Source organism: Corvus moneduloides, chromosome 9, assembly GCF_009650955.1.
Source record: "Corvus moneduloides isolate bCorMon1 chromosome 9, bCorMon1.pri, whole genome shotgun sequence".
NCBI lineage: Eukaryota > Metazoa > Chordata > Aves > Passeriformes > Corvidae > Corvus > Corvus moneduloides.
The window spans coordinates 14,681,343-14,706,975 of NC_045484.1; the positions used below are offsets into that span (position 1 = coordinate 14,681,343).

General features: G+C 42.7%; 1 long non-coding RNA gene across 2 annotated transcripts in view; it reads right to left on the reverse strand.

Moving 5' to 3' along the window:
- Positions 1-1,300: 1,300 nt before the first annotated feature.
- LOC116448248 overlaps positions 1,301-25,633 on the reverse strand; it is a 93,537-nt gene continuing 69,204 nt past the window's right edge. For both annotated transcript variants that reach the window (XR_004241854.1, XR_004241853.1), the window contains one exon: positions 1,301-1,991. This is a non-coding gene — a long non-coding RNA (uncharacterized LOC116448248). The remainder of the gene's footprint in view (positions 1,992-25,633) is intronic.

The following is a 25,633-nucleotide window of genomic DNA, read 5'->3' on the forward strand; positions in this document are numbered from 1 at the left end:
AACACCGTGTTTTGAAGAGGACTGCAGAGAAGGACATCTAAAAAGGGTATGTTTTTTTCCATAAATCTTCATGTGACTGATGTGCCCTGACATAATGTATCACAATGAAATACAGCTGCCAAAAAAGAACTTCAAATTAAGCCTTTTTCTGGAGAAAGAAAAAAAAAAGTGATAAGAAAATAGGTACCTTTTCAGCAAAAGCTTTTAAAGCTTTAAAAGCACAGCAAGTAAAAAAGTTCTCTCAATTTTGTCTAAGTAAATAGAAGATAAACGGGGGGAAAAGGGTATGCAAAATAATGCTCCAGCCTCTGTGAGAATTGCAGACAACCTCAACACAAGACACTGTTACAGAGTAAGAAAAGAGGATTTTAATGTCCTTGCCCTACCTTGCCATGTTCAAGCACGTGGAAGATCCACTTTCAAATTATTGGGAAATGGGCTACATTATGCTAATAATGCCAGTCTAAGAATGTTTTAACATAAACATGGACTTAGACAGGGCAAAGTGGCCACATTCAGAAGCCGAACCGAGTCACATTTCAATTGTTTATTTTTGACTATGTAGAGTTTCTTTTGCATATGTCCCTGCATTATTGCTATAATTCCTAAATTCCCAAAAGCAATTTACTGCCCAAAAGCAGTAAGTATTATGTATATATTGCCTATTGCAGGTCAAACCTTTACCTGAAAATCAGGCTTTCTCAGAAGTACTATAAAAGTCTTTCATATGCAGCCCTGATAGGAGCCATCCCACAGAGCCAAAAGTCCTTTTGTCAAGGATTCACCCAGAACATTCACACCCAAATTCCTACTTTTTTCTCTTTCAACCTCAACCCTCACAGAAAATCTGCTAGACACACAAAGGCAATTTAAGAAAACTCATGCAGGCTACCTCCAGCATAATACACATGCACAATTAGACTGGATGCAGCTGAACCTGTCACCAAATTACTGCCTTACACTAGGTCAGGAATTATGCCATTCAAATTTCAAAACCTCCCAGATTAGAGCATTTCTGATGGTTCTCCTCTTGGCTACATAAACATCCACCTCCATCTATCACAAAGTATGACCTAGAACACACATAAGCAGGTCCCACACAACATAGTGGTTCACATGTGTTAGCACAGGGCTAAGAGTAGAGAAATGAAGCTCTCATCATTTCTTTTCTGTGTTTCGGGCCACAATTTCTTATTTTATGTTTGGGGTGCAGAAAGAATTGATCCATTGTCTTCCATCCATTGTCAGACTCCTGCAACTAATCTGAGGAGATAACTGTGAAAGTGCTGCATGTAGACTAAGTCTCTTGATGTCAGGGAACCTCTGCATGTTTCATAAGCATAAAATATATATCACATGCAGCATGCAGTGGCTGACTTGCAGAGATGTGCCAACTGTGTGTCTTTATGCTTGAACTTGCTCTTGCATTTTGGTAGTATGTAGACAGCTCTATTTGCTGCTTTGAAAGGGTTGAGCTGCTGGGATTTCAGACTTCTTCTGAAGTGCTCCACAGAACTGACTTCACGTATTTCTTTAACCAAGCACTTCCACAGTGTTCAGATGCTTCCAGCAAATGTCCAAAGCTCCCCTACACACCAGTGCTTTCCATAAGTCATGAAGAACGTGTTGCAAGCATGGGTTTTAGTCGCTGAACACCATGCTGTCAGTGCCGTGTTCTGAGACACAGCCTCTCCTTCCTACACAACTGTGCCATTCATCTGCACAACAGAAAACACGCGGCCAGTCACTATTCCGGTACTCGCGACAGTCTCACAAGGTGCGGCAATAGATCAGATGGATCAGACTGTTATTGTTCCTGTCTGTATTTGTATTTGTTATGGACTATAAACCCTGATGATCCCATGAAGGGTTGTGACCATGAATCCCAATTGGCTGAGCAGTGCTATTTCATGGAGGGACGAGTCCGGCAGTAATGAATTCAGTCAACATAATGATTTCGGTTTCACTGCACTGCTCTGCTTCCTGGGAATCTGCAGAAGATGAGTGACTGTGTCACAATCATAAATTCAGACACACAATGCTGAAACTTCTTATAGAGCTCTAAGTCCCTGTGAAATGTCAGACTAATAAATATGATGATAGTATTTGCTATTTGGCAAAAATATTAATTAACCTGGAAAAGTTAATAAAAATATATTCCCCAAACTTATGCAGTAGAAAAAATATTTTTTCTTATTCATGGTTATATGAATGCAAAATGCCATGGGTTCTTCATCTTTAATACCTAAGGGATTTTTAAGCATATTGCTTCCATAAAACTTGGTTCATCAGTACAGTACACAGCCCAGATATGCATATTTAATTACTCTGAAAGTAATTTACTTGTACAGATGGTGGCATTAGAAGGTCTTACTTCCATTTAAATTACTTCTATTTGAAAAATAATGTTATTTTGCTATGAATCTTGAGTGAAGAATTCACTCTTATTACAGATGAATAATACTTGACAATTGTAATTAATCTGTGACTAATCTAATACTGCCCAGATAAACATTTTCTTTCCAGTTTTACAAATCAAAGCATCCTCTTTCCAGGAGGTTGATCTATTAGTATTTTATATCCAAACCTACTTACTGCAGGGGGAAACCCCAGTCTTCTCTTGGGGCAAATGAATAAAAAGCCACAGAAGCATTTCTTGAACACCTCTGAGACTTCCCAAGGCAAAGAGATGATACAAAATTGTTTGCATCTTTCTGTAAGATTAAGCAGGGATTAAAGCAAAAGGGCGCACTTGAGGAAAATACCTACCAAGCATGAGATTTCAGGAAAACAGTGACTCAATGTGCATGTGCAGAGTTTGGGAGAAGCTTTAACGGGCAAGGATCCAAAATACTCTGGGCAGCGAGCTCTCCCAGCAGTGCAGGCAGCAGGGCAATGGGGGTTGCCCACCCCTTCGCCGTTGCCATCCCCCACCCACACCACCCAAATAACAGCAATTCCCAGGAGCAAGCATGCAGCAGAGGCAGAGAAAGCTAGCAGCATATTGCATTAACTCTTACAATGCTTCTTGGGAAAACATGTCTGCTTCCTCAAGTGAGACTGTTTCCTTGTACAGCACTGTAAAAGGTCTACACGTGTTTGTTAGACTTTCTCCAGTGAACCCCCATCTTTATTCAAGCAGTGGCTCTCTCGAAGGGGGCTGATGTGGTTGCTATGGTAAGCATTCATGTTTTAGTGAAGACTAAATGGCCAGAACCCACATAAAGGGCTCCCAAGTGGCCCTAAAATGTGCTCTGCCTTCCTTTTCTGCCACTTCTCTCTTCAGGACAAAACAATTTTTTGACAGCTGATCTGATTTTGAGGGCCTACCCAGAAGAGGGTGCTTTGTCCCTTCTAGCTATGTAACTTTAACATTGTGGTCTGGATTTAACGCAGCAAACCCCGTGGACCTGCTTCAGAGAACTGCAAAGCACCTGAATTTCCCAGAGAGTTTTGGGGGAACTGGAGATGATGGGTGAGCTGAGCCACTGTAAGACTGACAGAACCACATGTTTTAGTCACTTTAAAATTAGGAGGGGGGAAGAGGGGGAGGAAGAAGGGGAAATATCATACTGGCTTGACCAGCAATGCTGTACAGCCCAAGGTGGATTGCAGAGGTTTCACCCAGGCAGGAGGTTTCAGCCTGGGTGCCGGAGGAGAGAAAAGGAATAGGATGCATCACTCCATGAATAAATCTGCTCCTGCTATAGCAAAAGAGCTGTGGTGCTCTGTGTCTGGCATTCAACTTGCAGACTGCTTTTCTTTTTAATTATCCTAATTAGGAAAAAACTTTACCTCCTTTGGCTTTCACATATTTACACTTACACAGAATTTCCAATTGCATCTTTTTCCCAGGAAATCTAAGCACATTTGCTTTCATTGAGTTTAAAAAGCATCAAGGTCGCATCTTTCCAGTTTTGAATTTTTGTTTTTTCAAACTGTCTGTGGTTGCTGCATCTCCAAGCAGGTACCTAGTGTTCACATTTACCTACCCACTGCTTCAGACTCCAGCTGCCAGAGCTGCAGCGAGCTGCGCCCGCAGACTCGTGCTTTCCTCCAAGGGATTTCTCACCAAGTGTTCTCTCTTCAAGGGAATGGGATCCCTACTTGTCCTCACCCTTTTCTAGTCAGGGTGACCCCACAGACTCCCCATCATGACTGCCATCCCACTCCTCCAGCCACGCTATCTGTAACCCCTCAAAGACCCATGGCAGCCACGTGCAAAAGCCAGAGGCTCAGCAATGGATCAAAGTGTGCCTGGTTAGCAGGTGGTGGTGAACAGGTTGGAGAGGGAAAGGATAGCCCTCCATAGCTGGAGGGAGCAGCTGGGGAGGCAGAGGTTGCAAGTAATAGTCCTATAGAAGTATAGCAATAAGAGAAGGTGAGTCAGGAATTTGGAAAAGAGCGGGAGTAAACAGATGCAAACTGTAGGATGGCTGTGGCTGAGCTGATCTCAATTACAGTATTTCTCAGTTTAAGTATGCCACTTTAAACCATGGAAATTCAAGGCTCCAGTTTGTATTTTATGACACAGAGCCAAAAGCCCAAAACAGAAAAAGCATCTTAACAGTTCTGTCCCTTATTTTCATACAAATTCACACACTTGTAGTCATATGCATATAAAGTCAGCCTTAAACACAAGATCCATGGTAAGTTTTTCAACAAAATAATCCTTTAGAAACTGATAAATCAAGCAACAATGACACTGGGATATCATAGCATCACTAAAAATGTCACCACAGTTAACAAGCCTGCTTGCTTCAACAAAAAATATTGGTGAATAATCATCCTTCAGTTAGAAATGCTAAAAAAAAAAAAAAAAAGCCTGGTGTTCCTTGCCTAAAATTGATGGGAGTGGAAACATTGTTTTCTTGCCAGGTTATTTTCATTTCAGGAAGAGGAATAACCAGGGGAAACATGGAGAGAAGAATAAATAACAAGAAGCAGTATGAGGGGAAGAAATCCTTCATAATTATGCTGTTGCCTCTGCCTTTCTCACTATCAGATTCCTCTCCTGTACCACACTGTGCCAAACCACTCACACGCCGGGCATCTTCCAGATGAATCAACACAGTGGCACACAGATTCGAGCATACATCAGAGGCACAGAGGAGGCGTTTGATATTGTATTTAGGAACAAATTGGAGACAAGAGCTTGGTAGGGGGGTTTTTTGGAGGAGGAGGAGTAAAGAAAATAAGATTGTATGCCAGCTTGGGAAGAAAAACATCTCATTATCTTTTTAAAATTCATATTAACCACAGACTCTGTTCAGCTTCATCCTCTAAGTGGTAAATTAAAACAGCACACACGCAATCTGTAGATTTGTTCCTTTACCCATCACTCAGAAAATACAATATGAAAGACTGCCTGCACTAATCCAGACTCCTACATCTGTCCTGATGCTGCACACTGGGCCAGAGGGACTGAACTGGGGCACTGTGCTGCCTGCAGTGCACAGAGGGAGCCCCAGGTGCCACCAGGCAAGCACGGCCAAGCACCATCATTCCAGCCAAGCACAGAACTCCTCCCAAATCTGGAAAAAACTCCATTTTGGGCAATCTCACCGTAGTAATTTCTTACTTTACTTTGCAAAGCAAAACCAACTGATTATGTCCACAAGCTGCCAGGTGTGACTACAAGCTATAACCTCCCAGTTGCCTGGCAACTTCCCTGAAACCAATGCACGAAGACTTGACTTTAGTTCAAAACCATTGCTGATGAATACAAAACCTTTTTCCAAATTAGGTTGACGAAAACAGCTCTTAAGATAAGTTTTCTCACCAAAAAACATCTGTTCAACAGGACGTGACAGAGAAAGGATGTGTAAAGAGCCTGATATCACAAGCTAGCAAAAAGAGAGAGCTCAAAGGCTCCAGTTCTAGACCCAACAACAGAATTCACCTACTGCATGTTCAGCCTCTTCTCACAAAAGTTATCAGCACAATTGTGTTCTACTGGTGAAAAGAGGATGTCAGGCCAAAAACTTGATTGTGTCCCTTATCTTTTAAGAAGCAGAAGTAATCCCTGTTCATAGGCAGGGCCTTGCACCCAGCTTGGTCCTGTCTGCAAAGCCTCCTCTGTAAACACTTCTTTTATTTTTCCTTCTCTAAAATAGAAATACCAGATGTGGCAACCATTAATCAAACAAGTAATAAACTTAATGTGAGCCAAGGGAGAAGACAGAAGCTGAGGAGAGGCAGACAAGACACTCCAGCACATCTCCAGTGGAATAAATGAGACTTTTCTGCAACTGAACTGTAGCTCATGCAAGATCCTCACAAAGAATGAAAATTGTCATGTTTCAAATATTCCACCGGTAAAAGAGTTTGGTCAATAGGTCATCAGGCACATAAAATATTAATATTTGCACATATGCTGTCACATGACAAAAGTTTTCGTTCTGCTAAGATGGGTGTGTGGGAGAGCTCCAGAGGTGGAACACCTCCAACCTGCCCTTTGTGGCTCTTGTTTCCCAGTCTACACCCCTGCAGCAGCTGAGAGCTTGAAACAAAACCAGAGCCTCCCGCTAGGGTAGAGTATCTGGAATGCAAACACTTTCCTATGCCAGACTGTGAAGAATATGACTAAAAGACACTTTTCTTACACAAGAAAATTTCCCAGTGCCCCAAATACATATTTTCCCAAGTAAAGGCTGATATTAGACTTCAGAGGTTGGCTGTGTGGTTTTATAAGGCCTGGGTGGACTTAAACATGGACAATGAAACAAAACTAACTGACTTCTCACATCAGACCACCAGTAGAGTGGGACACATCCTTTAGAAAGACATGAAGTTTTGATAAGTATTCCACCAGTCTCAAAAGGAATGCTTTCCAGTGCCTAACTACCTTCACTCTCAAAAACGTGCGAAGTACTCCAGTTGTAATTTTCCTGGTTTTAATCTTAATTATTTGGGCGGTTTATACGCATTTTTCCTTCATCCTCACCCATGTTACAAGTCTTCAGGTAGTGGACATATTCACTATATCTAGGTATTTATGCATCCAATTCCTTACTGTTAGTTTAAGAGTATGTTCTATCTAGCCTTCTCAGAGGAAAAAAATGTCCTTTTTTTTTGGGGGGGGGGGGGGGGGGGGGCGGGGGGGGGGCTTAGTTAAAAAACTTGCTCAAACTCCAGTACTGTCAGTGATATGAAAATGAATCGTTAGATAAAAGATTTTTTCCCCCTTGTGTTCCTCGAATGAGTAGAAGTGCTTACAGCAAGAGAAGGATGCAAATTTGAGGAGGAGTAAATGGCTGTGTGGTTCAGGGAATGGATGTGTGCGGGTATGTGTGCAGAGAGAAGACACCTGGGAGTGTATTTGCCTTGTCTGTGTATATATGGACTTTTAGAATGTCATAGCACTATGGGCAAACTGTATAAGCCCTAAACAAACTTTGAAAGCTTAAAATGCAGCAAATTATGGGGTTTGTAAAAACAGAAAATAATCAGTAATGGTAACTAAGATTGATTTGATATTTGAATTCAGTGCTCTACCCCAAAACAAGTTTTCACTAAAACAAATAACCTGAAGTTTATTAGATTATCTATTGCACCTTTATCTATATTACAGATGCCCATATAAAAAATAAGCTATTATTTTTAGGTCTTATAAATATATAAATTAAATCATGAATTGCACATAGGTCTGTATGCAGCATGTCTCTGTGACACTCACCATTTTTCTTGTACAAAATTTCTGTAAAATACCTAGCCTGAGAGTGGTTTTGCTGACTAAAAAAATAATCAGTTGCAGAAAGCTCAAACTTCTGTCAACTGTATGAAATGAGAAGGCAGAAGGCTATGCCCCTCAGTATTTTGATTACATGGATCAGGAAAACAAATTTCAAGAATTAACAGTGCGAATTTTTAAATAGGCCAGAGCATGGTAATTCTAAGCACTGTTACAAGTTACAGCAAGGGAAAGGTGTTGCTTTCAGATTTGGAAATGCCTACTAGTCTAACCTCTTTGTCAACATGTTTGCAGTTTTGATACATCTATTTCTAAGTGAATTACCTTATGAAGGAAACCAAAAGGCAGAAAACTAAAGAAATAGGGGTCAAATTCCTTCTGTGAGATCTACCTTGTAAAATTATCCAGAATGTAATAATACCATGTTATTGACTTAAGCACAGTTCCCTGTGACATGCTGCAGCTGACCTGTAATTTTTATCCTACATGTTGCCAGCACTATTAAAATGACACTTGTGAATGTAAATTAAGCTCACAAAGGGGACAGATTGTATGATTCTGGTTTCTCTCAGATGCCTGTAGGCTATCACAGGTTCCATATGTGAAGTAATTATGTTCACTGAAGGAAAGAATAAATGCTGTCAAATTGTGTACTGAGAGAGAAAGCAGCTATGATATTGCAGTAGTCACTGGAGCATTGCCTTAGAAAGTGAAAAGATGTATAAGAAAATAATAAAAAAGAAAAACTGGAGCAGAGCTATATTAAATATAACCTTTAAATGAGTATCTGCTTTTGAATACATATTACACAAAGCTAATATTTCACAAATAAAAGCATTTTACCATTTTAATCACATTTTCTTTCTCACATCTAGAGGGCACAGGGCACAACATTTATTGGAGGGGTAAAGGACAGGTGGAGCATCTTTCAGCTTTCTATGTTTCCTCAGGAAGAAGAGCCCTCCAAGGCCCCAGAGATGCTGTCCCCAGCACAAACCTCCTCCTGTGGGAGCTGTGCAGTGAAGAGCCTTCCTCCCCAGCAGGCAGCGGTGTCCCAGCCCCAGCCCTGCCTTCCTACCCTCTCCATCTCTTATGGCCAGCCCCAAACCTCCGCCTTCTGCAGGCCTCGAGCGAGGGCACCAATGCTGGGCAGGAGCCCTTCTGAAGACACCCTGCTTTGCAGCACCAAACCTGGGCTGCAGAGGCTGCAGCAGGCTTGGAGACAGTGAGGCTTCAATCATGGAAGCCAACGTAGCTGCTAAAAGGAAAGGCAACATTTCCATCACTGCCACAGCTGCAGTGTGGTCCTGCTCTCCTGCGCCTGGGGAAGGTGAGCCTATATTTAGACCAGTGAGGTCATCAGTGAACCAGCGCAAGAGGGGAGAGGATACTAATCTGGGAAAAAAACACTTTTAAAGCCTTTCATTTAGAGGGAGCCAAGGACACCAGACGCAGGGAAAACAAAGTGCTTGTGTGGGTTTGGATTTTCATCCAGAAATGAAACAAGGAAAGAAAGGAAGTTAGGATGCTCTGGAAACAGACCTGAAAAACACAAACAGGAAGGCACATTTTGTTACAAGGGTATAACTATGAATATAGACCTCATGAAGGAGCCCAGAACATTGAAAAACAGAAGGCTGAATGCTTCCATGTGTTTTTAGTGTTTACTAGAGTAGCATCACAAAGCCTGGCACTCTGGACCTTCCCACAGCAATGGAAAGGGGCTATTTCTGCAGTGTCCCACTAGTGCGAGTTCTAGATCTCTGCAACCTCAAGCTTAACGGGTTGCAAAAAGTAACCAAGGGCAAAAAACTTTCTGACAGTTGCCCTCCACCCTGTCCAGCCACCTGTGCTGTTGGTACCTGCATGCCTGTTGCTAACCTGGCTGCCTTAACAGCAGCATGTGCTCAGGCCAGGAGAGCTGGCTGCTGTGCAGTGCTGAGAGGAGAGCTGCCACAGGTATTAGCTACTCAAGCACTGAACCTCTCTTTTTTTTGGGGTTTCTTAGGATAAAAAATCTGACAGTCAGCTTTTGCAGTCTCTCCATGGAAGCCATTTTACAAACTGCATATTGCATTTAGCAGAGTTGTTCAGCACAGAGAAGCACTCATTGCACTCAACATTGTGTAACTGTTCTTCATTTTTTCTTCATGTTCATCATGTTTCTGGGCACACCGGATATATCTCCACTACTGAAAGAAAGGGCTGCCAGGCTGCCCCCAGCACTGGCACCATCAAACACAGCACAGTTCATATGTCTTTACCTAAACTCTCTCTATATGTTAAAATATGAGGTTTACATCTGAATTGCCCATCAGGAACAGGGCCCGGCACATCCTGTCCCTGCTCATGCTCTGCATGCCCAGGAGCAGGGTAACAGCTTGCCCCAGCCCTGCTCTATGTCCACCTTGACTGAAAGGGCTCCTAAATCACTTGGGTTTCTCTACACCCAACACTATGAAGAACGAAAACATGATCCCATCTCCTTATTTTGGTCATCACTTTTCCACTTTTGTTTCACTTCCTGGCTAGCTACCTCACTCATGCCAACACCCTGCACCAAATCCTGGCAGCAACTTCTGCTTGGGGATCCTCAGCAAAACCAACTAACTGCCTCTTTGTTCAAAGCCATCTTGACAACAAAAGGGCTGCAAGCACAGCCCAGAGAAGGGTCCAGACACTGACATGAATGCAGAGCAAACTCTTCCATCCCATGTAGCAGACATCCCTCACAGCTCACACCTGTGAGTAGATGCTGAGAGACAAGAGGAGATGTACCCAAGCAGAGCATAGCTTGGGCACTGGCAGAGGGCTGTGAGAGGAAGCCCCCAGCCATGTGCCTGGGACAGTGACAACATGGCATGCCGGGGCACAGAGCCCCATGCCCGCCCCGTGCTGCCAGCCTGCAGCACAGCCCCTCGAGCCCCCAGCCCTGGGAGACATGCACCCTGTGACAGTATCCCTCCCAGGAGAGTTTTCTGGGGAGGGGGTGCTTGTGCATAAATGAACCATGGCATTGTGCAGACTATTAATACCAATTGGTCACGGCTGGGTGGGCAGTGAGATGGGCAGACAGACAGCCTGCCTGCTTCCAATTAAACGCAGTAGCAGTCACACAACCCACTACTGCAACTTCTCTCTGAATAAAAAATCCCTTTGAAATCAACTACCATTTCCTAAGCAGCTGAAAACTATTAAACAACTGTTTGCAGGGTAGCTCATGTCATACGTGGGAGGCTGAAATGCAATGTAGAAATGAGAGGGCTTTTTCTAGTTGGCAGCACTGACAGCAACTATAATGTATGACTCTTTCAGATGCAGCATGGCAGAGGCAGGGTGAGGATCATCCAGTGCTATCCACTAGAGAAATTGTTACATCCAAAGAAAAGGCAGAATCAAGGATCTCAGGATCATGGCAGGAAGGAGGAGGGGTGAGGAAAAGAAGGAAAGATGTGCAGGTTTTTTTGCAGTTTTAATAAGGATTTGTGGGGTAATGTTGTGTAAAGATAATATAGCTGGATCTTTAATAATAATAACTAGAACCAGCTCTCCATGTTAACTGACCTTTAAATATTATTGTCCCCTTCAGTTTACCAAAAAGACATTTACTTCATGAAAGATGTTATTCAACTCTGTATAAAGATCCAATAGGCTAAAATATGCTAAACTGACATTTAGAATTATCTCATAACACTTTTTTATTATAACTCTTATTCTTCCCATGTGACTTGAATGTGAGGGTTGGGTTTGTTTGGTTTTTTTCCCCAAGTATTTTGAAACCATTTCAAATAATAGGCAGATATCGCCTGGACATTCAGGCTGTAATGATATTAGAACCTTTCTCAATAGCTGAATAATTACTTCCTTATTATGCTCAAGGCAAGTTGAAATCACATGCCCTGCTCAAGATTTAAACCTACGTCACACGGGCAAAGGAAGCATTCAGACTGACATTTTACCTACCTAGCTGCATTTTCTGTAATAATGAAAGCATCTATGGTATATTGCCCTGATAGTCTGTGAAATCACAACAGCTGGGAGCACCAGAAAAAACCCCACACTTTGTCAGGGAGGGAAAGGCAGTGGAACTCAAGTAAAGGTAGGTGTATTGATTCTGCCTATGTTGCAACCATTTCCCAGGGCACATTTCAGACACAGCTGTGCACAAGCAGGCAGCTGCTTCGGGCAGCACCGTGTCTTGGTGTGCTGGAGCCCTGGCTGCTGCCCAGGGACTGCGTGTGCAGCCTTGTGTGCTGACACCCCACTCGCTGCCCCAGATCCCCAGCAGACACAGCAGCTCAGCACTCATTCCCTTCCAGCTCTTTGCAGAGCCATGCTCCCAATTTTCCTACACTGGTGAGACAGTTCTGGCCTCCAGGTCCTCCCTCTCCTGCCAAATACTCCTAGCCCACCTCCAAATGTATTGGGCATCATAAATCATGCCTGAGAAAACAAGAAACAAACATTTCGCATTCCTTCTTGCTCCTGTCACCCCTAAGAGGGAGAAGTTCAAGTTCTGACAGCCTTAAACTGGGCAGAAAGCAGGAGTCACCCAGCAACAACAAAGACACAAGCCATCCTTGAATTTTTTTTAATTCTGCATTTTCTTACCCTGCATTTTCCACCCCAGAGACCTTCCTGCTCCTGGCTACTACACATTATAGCTCAGCTACCTCAGCATCTGGTGGGAGATGGGTCCTTTTCCCCAGAAATCCTTCAGCAAGAAGAGGAGGGAAAATCAGCAGATTGCCAATGTGCCAAGAATGCGAATAAGTAAAGACATGGTGAAGTAACACATGATAATAAACACCACCCAGCAATCCACTCCGGCACTCATGGTTATGGGTATTTCATACTGAGAGGAAAGACTGGTCATTTATGTGACAAAAGGCTGCTAAATAATTAAAAGGAACAGATACACAATCAGCAAAGAACTGAAATGGAAGCTACAAAGAAAATCAATGTCTTATGAGAATTTGAGTATTTTGTGATTTCAGCAAAAGAAGCAAATTATGGGACAAATTATGCCATAAGAGGAAGAAGGCTAATTTCATAAATAAAATCTATAATATTTTATAAAAACACATTCTAGATACATAGGTACAATGTTCATAGGATGTGTTTTGGTGAGCTCTTCCTTCATTCACAATATTTTTAACATTTATAATTAAAGGAGACAAACCTAATTTTTACTTTGAAACTGCAGATCATTTCAATTGAGCTAGCAGCAAAGTATATGCAAAATCTAAACAGAAGACTTCAATAAAATGCTTGAGATAATCATAACGTATCTAGCTCATGTAGAGCTGCACTGTGGAAACACACATTATCAGTTTTGCATCTTCCAAGGAATTAAAAAAAGAGTACTATCTCTTTTCTTATTTCAACATTTGTTTAGTGAGTCCTGGTAAACTCTAGGTCAGATATTATACACTAAACAACAACAACTAATTATCTTCGAAATCCACAGTGATAAGAAAACTGCACAGTAAATATGCTATATCCAGGCAACAGCAGAAGGTAAGTTTGTATTTCATTTGCTGTGGATTGGTAAATGTTTTCTGGCAGGTGTCCTTCAAATTCCAAAACCAATGCATCCATTTTATGGCATTATCTCACTTTCTATTATATTTGTTTATATCTTTGCAGTGAAACCATATTGTTATTAAGGTTATCATTATAATAGAAAATTGTATTAGCTTTTAAAAGCCTGTTCTATTTTATGTGTATATAAATAGGAACATTATGATCACGCATGATTCCCATTTGTCCTTGCTATACTCTTGACATTGCTGTAAATGGAAGCAGAGCACAAAGCCCTTACCAGGGCTTAAAATATTGCCCCTTTGATTGGCTGCACAGAAATCAGTTTTGCTTTTATCATGCAAAATCTGACCCTGATGGTTATGTACTCCAAAAGGTACAAACACTGTGTTCTCTTTACCTTTGACCACCAAGGTGGGTCTCTGCATCTGCATTTGTACAGTGTGGCAACAGCAAAGCACCCAACATGTGCCGGAGGCCTGATTTTTGAGGATTTTGAAGTGTCTAAGAGCAGTGAGGTGACTAATCTCAGGGACACACTGGGGAAAAGCCAGGCATGCTGTCATCACCAGCTGGTTCCTGAAGGAATGTGTGACACCCAAGGCTCTCCGAGTGTGTAAGCTGTGCTATGATTTCTGAAAGAGCAATGCAGAAACCCACTGTGGGCACTGATGTGCCTCTCCAGGAACAGGAGTAGCCCAGATTCCCACCCTTAAAGACAACCCAGCCTAGACTTCTACCTGTGCTCAAGAGCAGCAAGCCAGACTGAAGATGGGTGTACGGACCAAGCCGGGGCTAGGCAAGGAAGACCAGCTGTGGTGCACTAAGAGGCACTACTGTGGGAGTATCTGCCCACCCAAAAGAGATGGGGATGCCCTATATCCTGTCAGCAGAGTGCCACATTTCCTGACCACATGTGTGCAACACTGTCTGCTCTGACTACACCCTGCAACAGAGATAAGGCACTTAGGCATAATAAAAAAATCTTCAAAAATCATAAGCAAGGTGTTTCATTAATGAAAGTAATTAATGCTGTGACTGCTGAGAAAGCAGATGAGTTCTGATGATTTCACATCATCTGATGACCAGCTGAAGGCTGTGAATTTTGACAGCAATTCTCTTTTTTTCCAAGATAAGATGCAATTTAATTTCAGTGTCTTGAAATGTTTTACAGAGTGCAGTTGTGTCTCCTCCTTGCTGAGACAAGACCCAGTAGTTCAGGGTACGCTAGGGCATGTGATTACAGGGCAGATCCCAGTCAGATACACCATATAATTAGGGCTGATGTACAGTGTGCTATGCTCTGAAAAAACCCAGAAGAGTCTGGTGAAAAAGTTCTCTGAATTGGGGTAATTACAATATTAATCACAATCCATTGAACTAAAGTGGAATTAAATACAAATTTTCTGTTTATATAGTAAATGCTGAATAACAATAAGTTAGCAACAGCATTTTGGTCTGGTTTAACTGCCTAACATCTGGAGAACATTATTATGGAGTCATCAGCCACTTGGCCAGTGCCCAATATGAAAGCAGTTTTACCCTTTTTTCTCTAAACATCAGCACAGCCTCACCAAAACACACACATTTCTCTTTTTTTGAAACGTTCTCTTAAGTAGCTTCAAATATTGTAGAATTTAGATGGGATAAGCCATTTGCTTCTGTTTAGAAAGTAAATAAAATTGGGTCAAAATAAGAGAGCAATTTTAAACATCTAATTTAAGCAAAGATCATGCTGCTTATGAGAGTCTGTGGTTAAGGCAGTTGTTCCAGCTATTTAAACAATATGATTACATGGCATTTCACAGGATATGGAAGAGACAGATTACTAGAAAGTTGAAAACTGTGTGCCCTTGTTCCTATATAAATATGTACACATAACCTATCACTCTTACTACCAAATTTATATGAAGTATAATTTGGTCTTTATTACAGTTGCTGAGCCTGAAAGGAACCTCTTTACTTATGAGTAAGAATCCTTTTTTTTCTATAGTAATGAAAAAACACAGTTGTCAGCATAATATCCTGACATTCAGGATGCCAGCCTGTCTATACCAGAGTCAGATGTGAAAATAAATAGATATTAAACTGTCAGTCAATGAAATTACAAAGTCAAGAGCAGCTCTAGCTGCGATCCTGTGCATTCTGTTTGATGGACACAGGTGTTTAAGTGTTATGAAATCCAGCAGAGCCTCAGAGTGAATAATGCACCTTCCTGCAGTTCTGCCCTAGCCAAAAGAGCTGCAGTGAGCTCCCCTCTCACTCTGAAGCCACTAAGCAGTCAATGTGTCCTAAGAAAGGGAACAGAAAGGCCTTCCAGATTTATCACAGCTAAAGCCCAAGAAGTCTTACAGTCTGTGTTACAGCATATATTGAGGAATTGAAGCTACACTTCTCTCAAACTGTGAAGGTTAGTCCCACTGGCTTTGCATACAAATCTAAGGCAGATGCCCAAAATCCACATCATTTATTTATTATTCATAAGGCACTTAAAGTCAATCATCTGTCACTAATAAACATTAACACTATTAAAAATTAATGATCATCCTACAGCATGCTGAGACAGATTCTTCTTTCTGTTTGATGAGTATTGGAGCAAAGTACATTGCTTTCATTTACTGACTATGAAAGTGTTTATGCTTTGTATAATGCTGCTACTTCAGCTGCTCCTCTGAACACCAGTGACCCCCTTCTCTTGGAATGCCAAGAAATTATCAGTCTCATGAGAGAAGCTTGAAAGGGTGGTTTTAGCTACAAATATATATTTGCAGAGAAGAAAAATAAATCATGGATTCAAGGTTATCACACAGCACAAGCCTTTGTGATGTCAGGGCTTTTTGCCTCCCTTTCCACTTTCTGCTAAACAGTAAGATGTCTGTGATGGGGACACGTGTGCCTGTGTTCTCCACTGCACAGGAGGGTCCTGTACTCAGGTAACACACCACAAGTGGACAATGAGGCTGGAAATAACAGCTCTGACAAGACTACCTGAGAGTCTCACAAAGCTGGAACAAGAAAAGGCTTCCTGAAGAGCAACTAAAAAAGGTAACTTCACCAAAGGTCCACACAGTGTCGCAGGGCACTTTCTTCTCTTAGTGGGTGGGAGGCAAAGCCCACTGCTAGAGATGAAGAAACAGCTTGCACCTTAACCCTCAAAAGGACATTCCCTCTAAAAGTAAAAATGATACTAAACCCTTCATCTTTTGTGTTCACATTTTCAAATATAAATCTTGGGGAATGCCTTTATGCATTGCTGTCTTGCACAGGCAGAACTCATAACTCAGCACTGTTTCCTAACACATGCTCATCATGTTTTGCCCTGCTTCTTATTTTAGCATTTACTCAATTGTGGAAGTGCTGTAACTGTATTATAGGTAATCACTTGATACACAGTTGATTCTGCTAAAATGCTGTTAAATAAATCTAACCAAACCTGCAAAGACCAGTCAAGCAGTGGAAGAGAGATAGTAAGATTGTGTGCATCAAATCAAAGTTTCTGTGAGTTATATAAAACCTCGAAAAACAAGTTTAGATCTCAGTGCTAGTGATATAATGGGAAAACTTATCAAGATAGAAGACATATTAATCTTCCTGTTGCAATTTACAGTCTAATATTTCAGTGCCACACCATTTTTCATAGGAAAACAGTGACTTTTAAGAAATAGAAAGAGCTCTGTAGAATTAAGTGACTGCAGTCACACTGTTCTCTTTCCTTACTGATGTTTCACATGAAATAACTAACAAGGATTGGCAAAGAACAGCTATCAGAGCTAGAAATGTACTGACCAGTTGGAAAAACACGATGCCACAGCACTATACTCCCTCTGCTGAGGACTGAGAAGGGTTCATGTTACACACACATTAACTCCCTGTCAGCTATTGCCATTACAAGTGAAACTTGGGGCCATTAGGAAAATGCTGCCATTCAAAACTAATTCTGCCTTTCATGGTGCAGGAAGTCAAGAAAAAATGAGAACTCCCTGCAATGTCCTCAACAAGACCCAAAGAAAAGTCTTTTCAGGTACTGCAGGGTACATCAGAGAGCAGTTAGTGCCTCGCACACCATTTTTACATTTGCACGTCTCTCATCTTTTGCAGAGCCACACAATGGTTGGCAGCAGCTCCATGAGTCATGACTAGGGAACTGAGACCTGGTCCTGCAATCTCACACACCAATAAGCCCCACAGAACCTGTAATTAAACCGTTTGGAACAGAATGAGGATACACAGCCTTCTAAATCTCAGGCTGAAGACGGTTCTGAACAATACTTTTTAGTCATGCTGCCTTGTCCTGCTGCCTGCCCTCCGCTGACAGTAAACGTCTTCATAATTTGTCTAATTTTTATCTGAGAATTCATGCACTGACAAGACAAGTTACTCTTATAAAGACAGCTGGAATTACAGACAAGAAAAAGATACATTAAAGCATCATTATTTAAACATAAAAATGCAATGAATCTGTTAACCTTTCCCTAAGGTGAAGGTGTTTATTGCTAAGTTTTTGCAGCACAATTACATTCAAACAGACAAATGCTAGCTTAAAAAAAAAGCTGATTTTTTTTTTAAATCTACCTAGGAGAAATTGAAAAACACCTTGAAAGTAAACTGCCTCATATCACACACTAAAAGGTTTACTATTAAAAATATTAGAATTTTAGGAATAACTTTGAGAAAGCCAGACAGCTAAAATACAGTGCCTTATTTTCCCTTCTTAAATATAAACCATAGAATCACAGACTGGCTTGTGTTGGAAAGGATCTTAAAGATCATTTAGTTCCAACGCCCCTGCCATGGGCGGTGAACCTTACACTAGACTGGGTTGCTCAAAGCCTCATTCAACCCAGCCTTGAACACTTCTGTGGATGGGGCATCCACAGCTTTTCTAGGCAGCCTGTTCCAGTGCCTCACCACCCTCACAGTATAGAATTTTCTCCTCATATCTTATCTAAACCTATCTTTCTTTCAGTTTAAATCAATTACACCTTATCCTATCACTACATGCCCTTGTAAAATAGCTTACACTGACTTTCTGCAGTGTGTAAGTTTGTAATTTATATTCACTTCTAATACAAAATCTGATGGTTTTTTACATTATGCTGTGCGAGCCACGTTTCCACAGATTTGTTGTGGTTGTCACAAGACAGACACACCGCAGACAGCAAACATAAACACAGGGTGCTTCACATTCCCCCTGCTGCCCTAGAGCAGCTCCCCAGCCCACAGGGGACAACTGCTTCACAAGAAGCTGAACTGCCTTTTGGACAGGGCAGTGGCACTCCTGGCACTGGCTTTTGGAATACCATCAGCAGAGGGGCTGGATGAGGAGATGTGTCCCTGGGACACAGAATCTGACAGGTTGCCCACAGGCACAGCCCCTTCATTTCCAGCCTGCCCTCACTGTAGGGTGTCGGCCTCCCAGGCTGGGTCTCTCAGCTGTCCTGCCTGTTCTCCTCCCCTCCATTTTTAGTCAGGTCCCTCAGGTGTCACCTTCCCCCCACCTGAAAAGACAAAGGCCTCTTTGCTTCCCTAGACAAAGTGATGCCACCCCCAGGGCCCATCTGGAGACCCATCAGAGGCCATACAGATTATAGATAGCCAGGGACCTCATGTGGGCCTCTGGCATAAGGGACACAGTGAGAAACCCAGATCATTACAGCAGGAGGAAATGTAGCCCACACTGGGCCATAGGAAACAGTGACGCTTCAGCACCGGTATTTATAAACACAACCGAGGGCTGCTGTCTCTCTCATATCATTGCTGGACCACAAACTATGGGCCATCTGCCTGCAGTCTATTATCACAATCTGTGAACAATTAGAGACAGGATATTTCATTTTAGAAAATATCAAAGTTAACAAAAAAGGCACAGAAAAAAAAGCCAGAAAACAATCAAAAAGCAAGTAACAAAACGGCAGTCAGCCACTACAGAGGCCCATTTGCCAGCCCTTGAACCTAGCAGCTCCTGGACCCACCACCACTACATCGGCTGCCTCAGAGGAGAGATGACTTCTGCTGCTGCTGAGCAGAAGGTGGGTGCCAGCAGCAGCACTCCTGCAAACACCTGACCCTGCTCTCTGAGACCTGAGAGCACCATAACCCTGTCTGTGAGACCAGCTCATCACATGCAGGAGGCATGAGAACAGCCACAGTCCACATGGCACTATCTCCAAGTGAAATGTCCCTTTCCCAGCTGGCAGGTGAGCTTGCACCAGAACTGCCAGTCCTCCTTCAGGCTGCTCTGTCTCAGCCACACCATCAACATCCTCCACTCTCTCCCAGTCCCAGCTGGAAAGGCAATGGGGAAGGACATATCCCTACCACTCCTAGCCTTTGATCTGCAGTGCTGCTGCAGAGAAAGCTGGGGTAGATAGCAGCTGCTCCTTGGGTGGTTCACTTGCTTTCACTAAGCAGATCAGCAGGAGATGGGGCTGTGAATGCTGACTATTTCCCACTTCCAGACCATGGATGTAGTGAGTGAGTATCCCTCTTGGAGAAGTCTACTGAATCCCTATGCAAAAAATTCCTTCTGGGATGAGGCTTTTACCATGAGGCTGGGGAAAGGCTATGTCTCGGGATTTTGCACTCTCCTCATCCTTGCCTTCATTACACGGCCCTGCAATCTCAGCCTCTCTACCCACAGCCCACCCTTTGACTTAGGACAGATGGGAGGCCAAGCAGGCTCTGCTCCTTGGTGCCCCTGGGATGTCCCCACTGGTCAGCCAATGGCTGATTTCAGAAGCCTGCCTGGAAATGCCATGTGCTTTTATTCACTGATGGTCAGGGCCCACCTGATAGGAGTCCTAACTAGCCCAAGGAGAACAGGAGGCAGCTGACTGCTGCTCAGCGCTGAGTACTGCAAGGGTGAGATGAGAGGCTGCCACCTCTGCCAAAGGATAACCCCAGGTCAGCTGGTGCTGTGCTCCTGGCTGGGACTGGGGACCTGCACCTCTACAGACCTGATACCACTGGATTCCTGCTTTCCCCAGGGATGGATGTCATGCTCCAGGTGGGAGTCTCCCAGGATGTCCCAACAGACACTGCTAGAGGGAATGGGGTAGCTGTACAGCTGGTGGGGAGGCAGCATGGGATGGCACTGCCAGGCTGAGCCAGCACAATCCAGAGGAGAAGGCTTAAAGAGCAACAAAACCCACACACATGCAAAAACTCTGCATCAGTCTTCAGTGTAGTCTGAGTAATTAGTGGTTTCTTACAAGAGGAAAATGATAAAGAAAGTAAAAATCTAACTGCCTTAAAACAACAGATACTCCCAATTCATTTCTAATTTATGCATTCTTGTCATATGAAAGCCACTTGCTTAAGCTGCTTTTCTATCTATTTGCAGTCTATTCAGACACACAATGCTCAGTGGGGGTCTGTCTCCATGATTCATTGGCTCAGATTTCCTATAGAGTTTACATGATGTCTACTAAGCCCCATACAGTTTTGTATCCATTATAACCAGGGACAAGCAAGCAGGGCTCAGGAGGCTGAGCATCCATCTAAGAATAGCTTCCTGTCTTCCAGCTCTCTTCACAACAAATGAACAATGGTTACATTTTACGGGCTAGCATTGCATGGTGAGGGGAAATTAGAGGAACTTGTCCGAGTTAAATAAGGGAAGAAGCATTTAGAGTGAAGCTCCTTAAATGAGCAGGTCAATAACTAGTTTACTGAGACCAAAGCACATAGCTAATGAGAGAATAAAGAATTATTCTTGTCAAGAGAAAAAAAGATGCTGCCCTGGTTTTGTGCTAAATAATTACATTCATTATGTTTAGGACAGTCTTGCAAGTGGTCTTCTGCAGTAGTAAATTCATTAGCAAAGCTAATAGGCAAACTACTATTGGGGCAAATCTAAACGATTGCAATAGGATGGATGGCAAAGATGGGGAAAGGTAGTATGAGAGCTAAGAGCCAAAGTTAGCTTTAAGTAAAATTGAATTTATCTTCTCATCAACTTTAAGGCCTCCTTCTGGGCTTGAAACAAGCAGAGAAAGACGTCGAAATGAAAGGATATTCACTTGATTCGATTTGTTGCTAGCTTTTCCAGCTTACTGAGCTGTCTAAATTGACCTCTTGACACATGAGCACAATTATAAATCCAACAAAAATTAAAATGTCAACTAAATTGGCTCAATGTTTCCAAGTGACAAAAGATCTGAAATGTGTCAGGAAGCCCTCTCCCCAGCAGATACACTAAAAAATTAACCAGGCTTTGAATTTACCCAGAAGTTCACGAAACTTAGCTGGGCAGCAGGAAAGTAGGGTCTTCTTCTTTAATCATGCCCTGCCTAGACTGTAATCACAAGAGCTTCATAGATAAAAATGCAGCACATTGAGGTGAGCCCAGAAAATATTCGAACTCAATTGAGCAAGTCTGTGGAGCACAGCAGTAACACAGGCAGGACCGAGCAGACCACTGCCGCTGGTCACAGCAGTCTCTGGCACCACCCACCATCTCCAGGCAGGGCTGTGCAGCCCCTCCCCTACCGGGCTGACTTCACTCACAAACTGAGGCACAGTGGGATGCGGGCAGTTCTTGTTGTTGTGCTCAGTACGGGACAGAGCCTTGGCTGAAAAGGTAGAAGGAATTTTTTTTTTTTAATGTTGAAACAGATTTTAGTATGTTAAATGTGATATTCCAAAGTGAGTTTTTTTCTAAAAATAGCTTTACCACTAGGAAATGAAAATGTGTTATGATTGAAAAAAATACCTACTAAAAAAGTTGGGAAAGAAATCATCAAATATTTAAGATATTTTTCTTTGGATGTAGAATATAAATAACTTTTTGTTAACTTTGTAAAAAACTTATAAACTGCCTGATTCAAGTCCATCTGAGTTGGATTCAGTTTTGCCACTGAACCAAAAAGCTGTTATACATCATATCTGTGTCTAGCTGTTTTAAATGGACACTCAGGGTATTGGCTAAGGGCATCCAAAAAGTAGCTTTTCAGTAATTGGATTTTGGAAAGACAGAAAAGAAGTAATTGCAATGAACCCCATAGCTGAAAGAAAACTAAAAAGAAAAAAATTTTCTTCGCCAAGTGGAAATGGGAATAAATGTTCTTGGCTACTGCTGCATCCTGAAAAGCCAGAATAAGCCTGAGGCTCCCCAGCAAACCTAGTTTAGAAACCTCCTCAGCTGATCTCTCATTTCTTCTGGGTAGTTACCTTATCCAGTCAAGTTAAAAATTCAGGATCTAACTCTCAGTGAGAAATTGGGAAGACAGATATATTGTACATGTGCAGAAGGACATTCAGAGAATTGTCTTTGCCTAAACTCAACATTAAGGAAATGCTTGCCACACCTTTGTCCTTCCAGGGAGAGGCTGATCTCTTCCCTCCAGCCATCACAGAGCATCCACCCCAACAGCAGGTCTGGTCTGCACGGGCTGTGACATGAAAGGCTGCTGGAGATCACAGAGCCACAACACCTCTGTCCATCACCAGAAGAAAATCTGTGATCTTCATCCTTCTCCCACATCTTCTTTCATGCATCTACAGCCTTCAAAAGGTGCAGAAAAAATCTGAGATATCTAGATAGCAACAAAAGCTTCCCTTTTAAAGAATTTTTAGTTAATAATTTCCACAGGGAAAACAAAAACGAGAAGATAACTGTTATGAGTGTGGGAAAGGTTTCAAACAGGTGTTTTACTGAGGATAGGCCTAAGCACGGGCTGGGGAGAAGTTGGCACTTCGTTCTCTCAAAGGTGAAGACTAGACCTGGTTTCCTCACTAGGTTTTTGACAGTTATTAAGTAATAAAAACACGTTATGCAATCTTTACATTTAGAGACTCAAAACGTTCAGTTTTGGTCAGAAAAGCGACTATGAAAGTGTCACCTGGATTCTGCACTTATCTGTTTCCTCATGTCCCTGCTCTCTTGTCAAAATATATCCATTTTACTCACTAATGTTAATGGGAGCCCCATATGCCAAGCAGAGAAGATTGGCCTCTTAAGCTTTACCTATTTGCCTGCTAATAAAGCGCACTTTTTATCCCAATAAGCAAGGGAAAGCCAGCACAGGTGCACCACAGTAATATGCATTATACTTTGCCTCATGCTGTGCTACCACCGGTGAAGCTTTATTCTCATTGCAGAACTTGTACATTTGCTGAAGGTTAGTGATGAAGTACAGCACAGGTCATAAACAACTGAGCTTCATTTTCCACAACTAGACGGAGCAGCAGGCACTTAGGAAAAAAATTATACTAGCTTGTAAATGGAGCAATTTAATATGGAAGTAACTGATAGCAAATAAACATAAAATGCCAAGGCAACTTCTCTGTCACTTAGCTGTACTCTGTTCCTTACATTTCTTTAGAAATCAAATCTAATAAACTAGAATTTATTCAATCTTACTAAAGAAATCACTTTAGAATGTGAAATATACTCCTAAGAAGCGAGAACGCTGTGCTTTTCCTGACAAAAACCTTTTCTACAGACAGTGCATCAACAAGGTCTGAATAGTGCAATCTTAGCTATGGCTAAGATTATCCAGACATGTGCTGGAAACACTCTGCATTGTCATCATCATTTTTGCGGTAAAACCATCTCAAAACAACAGAGCTTAAGTGATACGAATGGCAAAACATCTCCTTGTCTTGTTTCTTCAGTTACCTCCCAAGTGCAGAGCTTGTTTCTCCAAACATGTGATGCTTTCAACATGCTCTTGACCAACCACCTCTTTTTTAAATGACACGAATGTTCTTGTTACCTACTGCAGCTAGTAGTGCTTGAACCTGCTCTCCTCTAGAAGCCCAGACTTTATTTTCTGACTTCCTGCAGCAAAAAAATATTCACTGCTTATAGACTCCCATTGACAGTCAATGCAGTCTTAGTGCTGTGTCCACAGCAGATCTGAGTCTTTTATGAATAGATGTGAGGCTTAGCCATAGAAATCTGTGTGGAGTTCTGGGAAGTACTGAGTCCAAACAAAATCATGTTGAAACTGGAGAAACAATTGAAAAGATGCATTTTTACTCTTAGTGTGATTTCTGGGTAGGAGAACAGCAGTGAAACAGTGCCCCAGGGAGGCTTCATTATCTCCACTCTTGAAGGTTCACTACAGCAGACCAGACAAAACCTGAGCAACTTGGTCTGGCCTCATGGCTGACCCTGCTTTCAGGAGGAGGTCGGACCTAGCCCTCCTGTAGTGCCTTCCCAACCAAGGAAGGATTGTGCAGAGTGGAAATGGGTTCTGCTTGAGGTGCCAGGTGATTCCCCTCATGACTTACCTCACCTTCCCAGGTGCCCTTATAAAATAGGTATGAGGCCGTGGAATCTGAGAACCAGCAAAATGAGGACTGGGGAAATGTGTACAGGAATGAAGGTTCTTTCAAGATGGAGTCATCACCTAGGACTGGGCAGCCTACCCCCTGCATCAAAACCTCCTCCATGAAGTAAAAAGAAAGGTAGTAGTCACCGGTAGTCAGAAAATAAAGTCTTTTGAGGGGAATGGAGGGCCCAATACACTGACCAGACCCAACCCACAAGGAGCTGTATTGCTTCCCTGGGGCCTGCACAAGAGACATCACCAAGAAACTTCCCAGCCTGCTACAGCCCATTGATTATTATTTTTCCAGGTTTTCCAGGTAGGCAGTGACAGGGTCCCAACAAGAAGGTTGCAAACAATCAAGAGGGACCTCAGGGCCTTTGGTCAACAGATCAAGGGATCTGTAGCACAAGTTGGGTTCATTTCTGTCCCTCCAGTTGCAGGGAACGATGGAGCAAGAGAGACAGGGAGCTCCTGGAGCAGGTCTGGTGGGGGTTGACGAAGATTATGGAGGAACTGGAGCATCTCATGAGGAAAGACTGAGGCAGCTGGGGCTTTCCAGCCAAGAGGAGATTGCTGAGAGGGGGTCATATCAATGTCTGTCAGTATCTGAAGGGAGGTGTCAGAAGACAGACCAGCCTCTGCTCTGTGGTGCTGAGCAACAGGACAAGAGACAATGGGCAGAAACTGATGTACAGGAAGTTCTACCTAAATATGAAGAATTTCTTTACTGTGAGGGTGACCGATCACTGGAACAGATTGCCTTCCAGTCTCCCCCACTGGAGAAATTCCAGAACTATCTGGATCAAGTCCTGTGCAGTGTGCGCTACGACGACCCTGTCTGAGCAGGGAGGTTGGACCAGACAATCTACTGCTGTCCTTTCCAACCTTACCCATTCTGTGTGACATGAGGTCCCACTCAAAATCATACCACCATCTACAGCCAGCCACAAGTCAAAAGAGATTCTCGCTCTGCCCCTTCCCTGAGCGCATGGCATTTTGGTACACCTACAGGCCTCTTGCTAATCCCTCCTTAAACACTGTTCTGACCCATCAGACAAAACTCCACACATTCCTTTGTTACCTTCCACAGTTCCTTCCTAGGAGCCTATAGGGTACA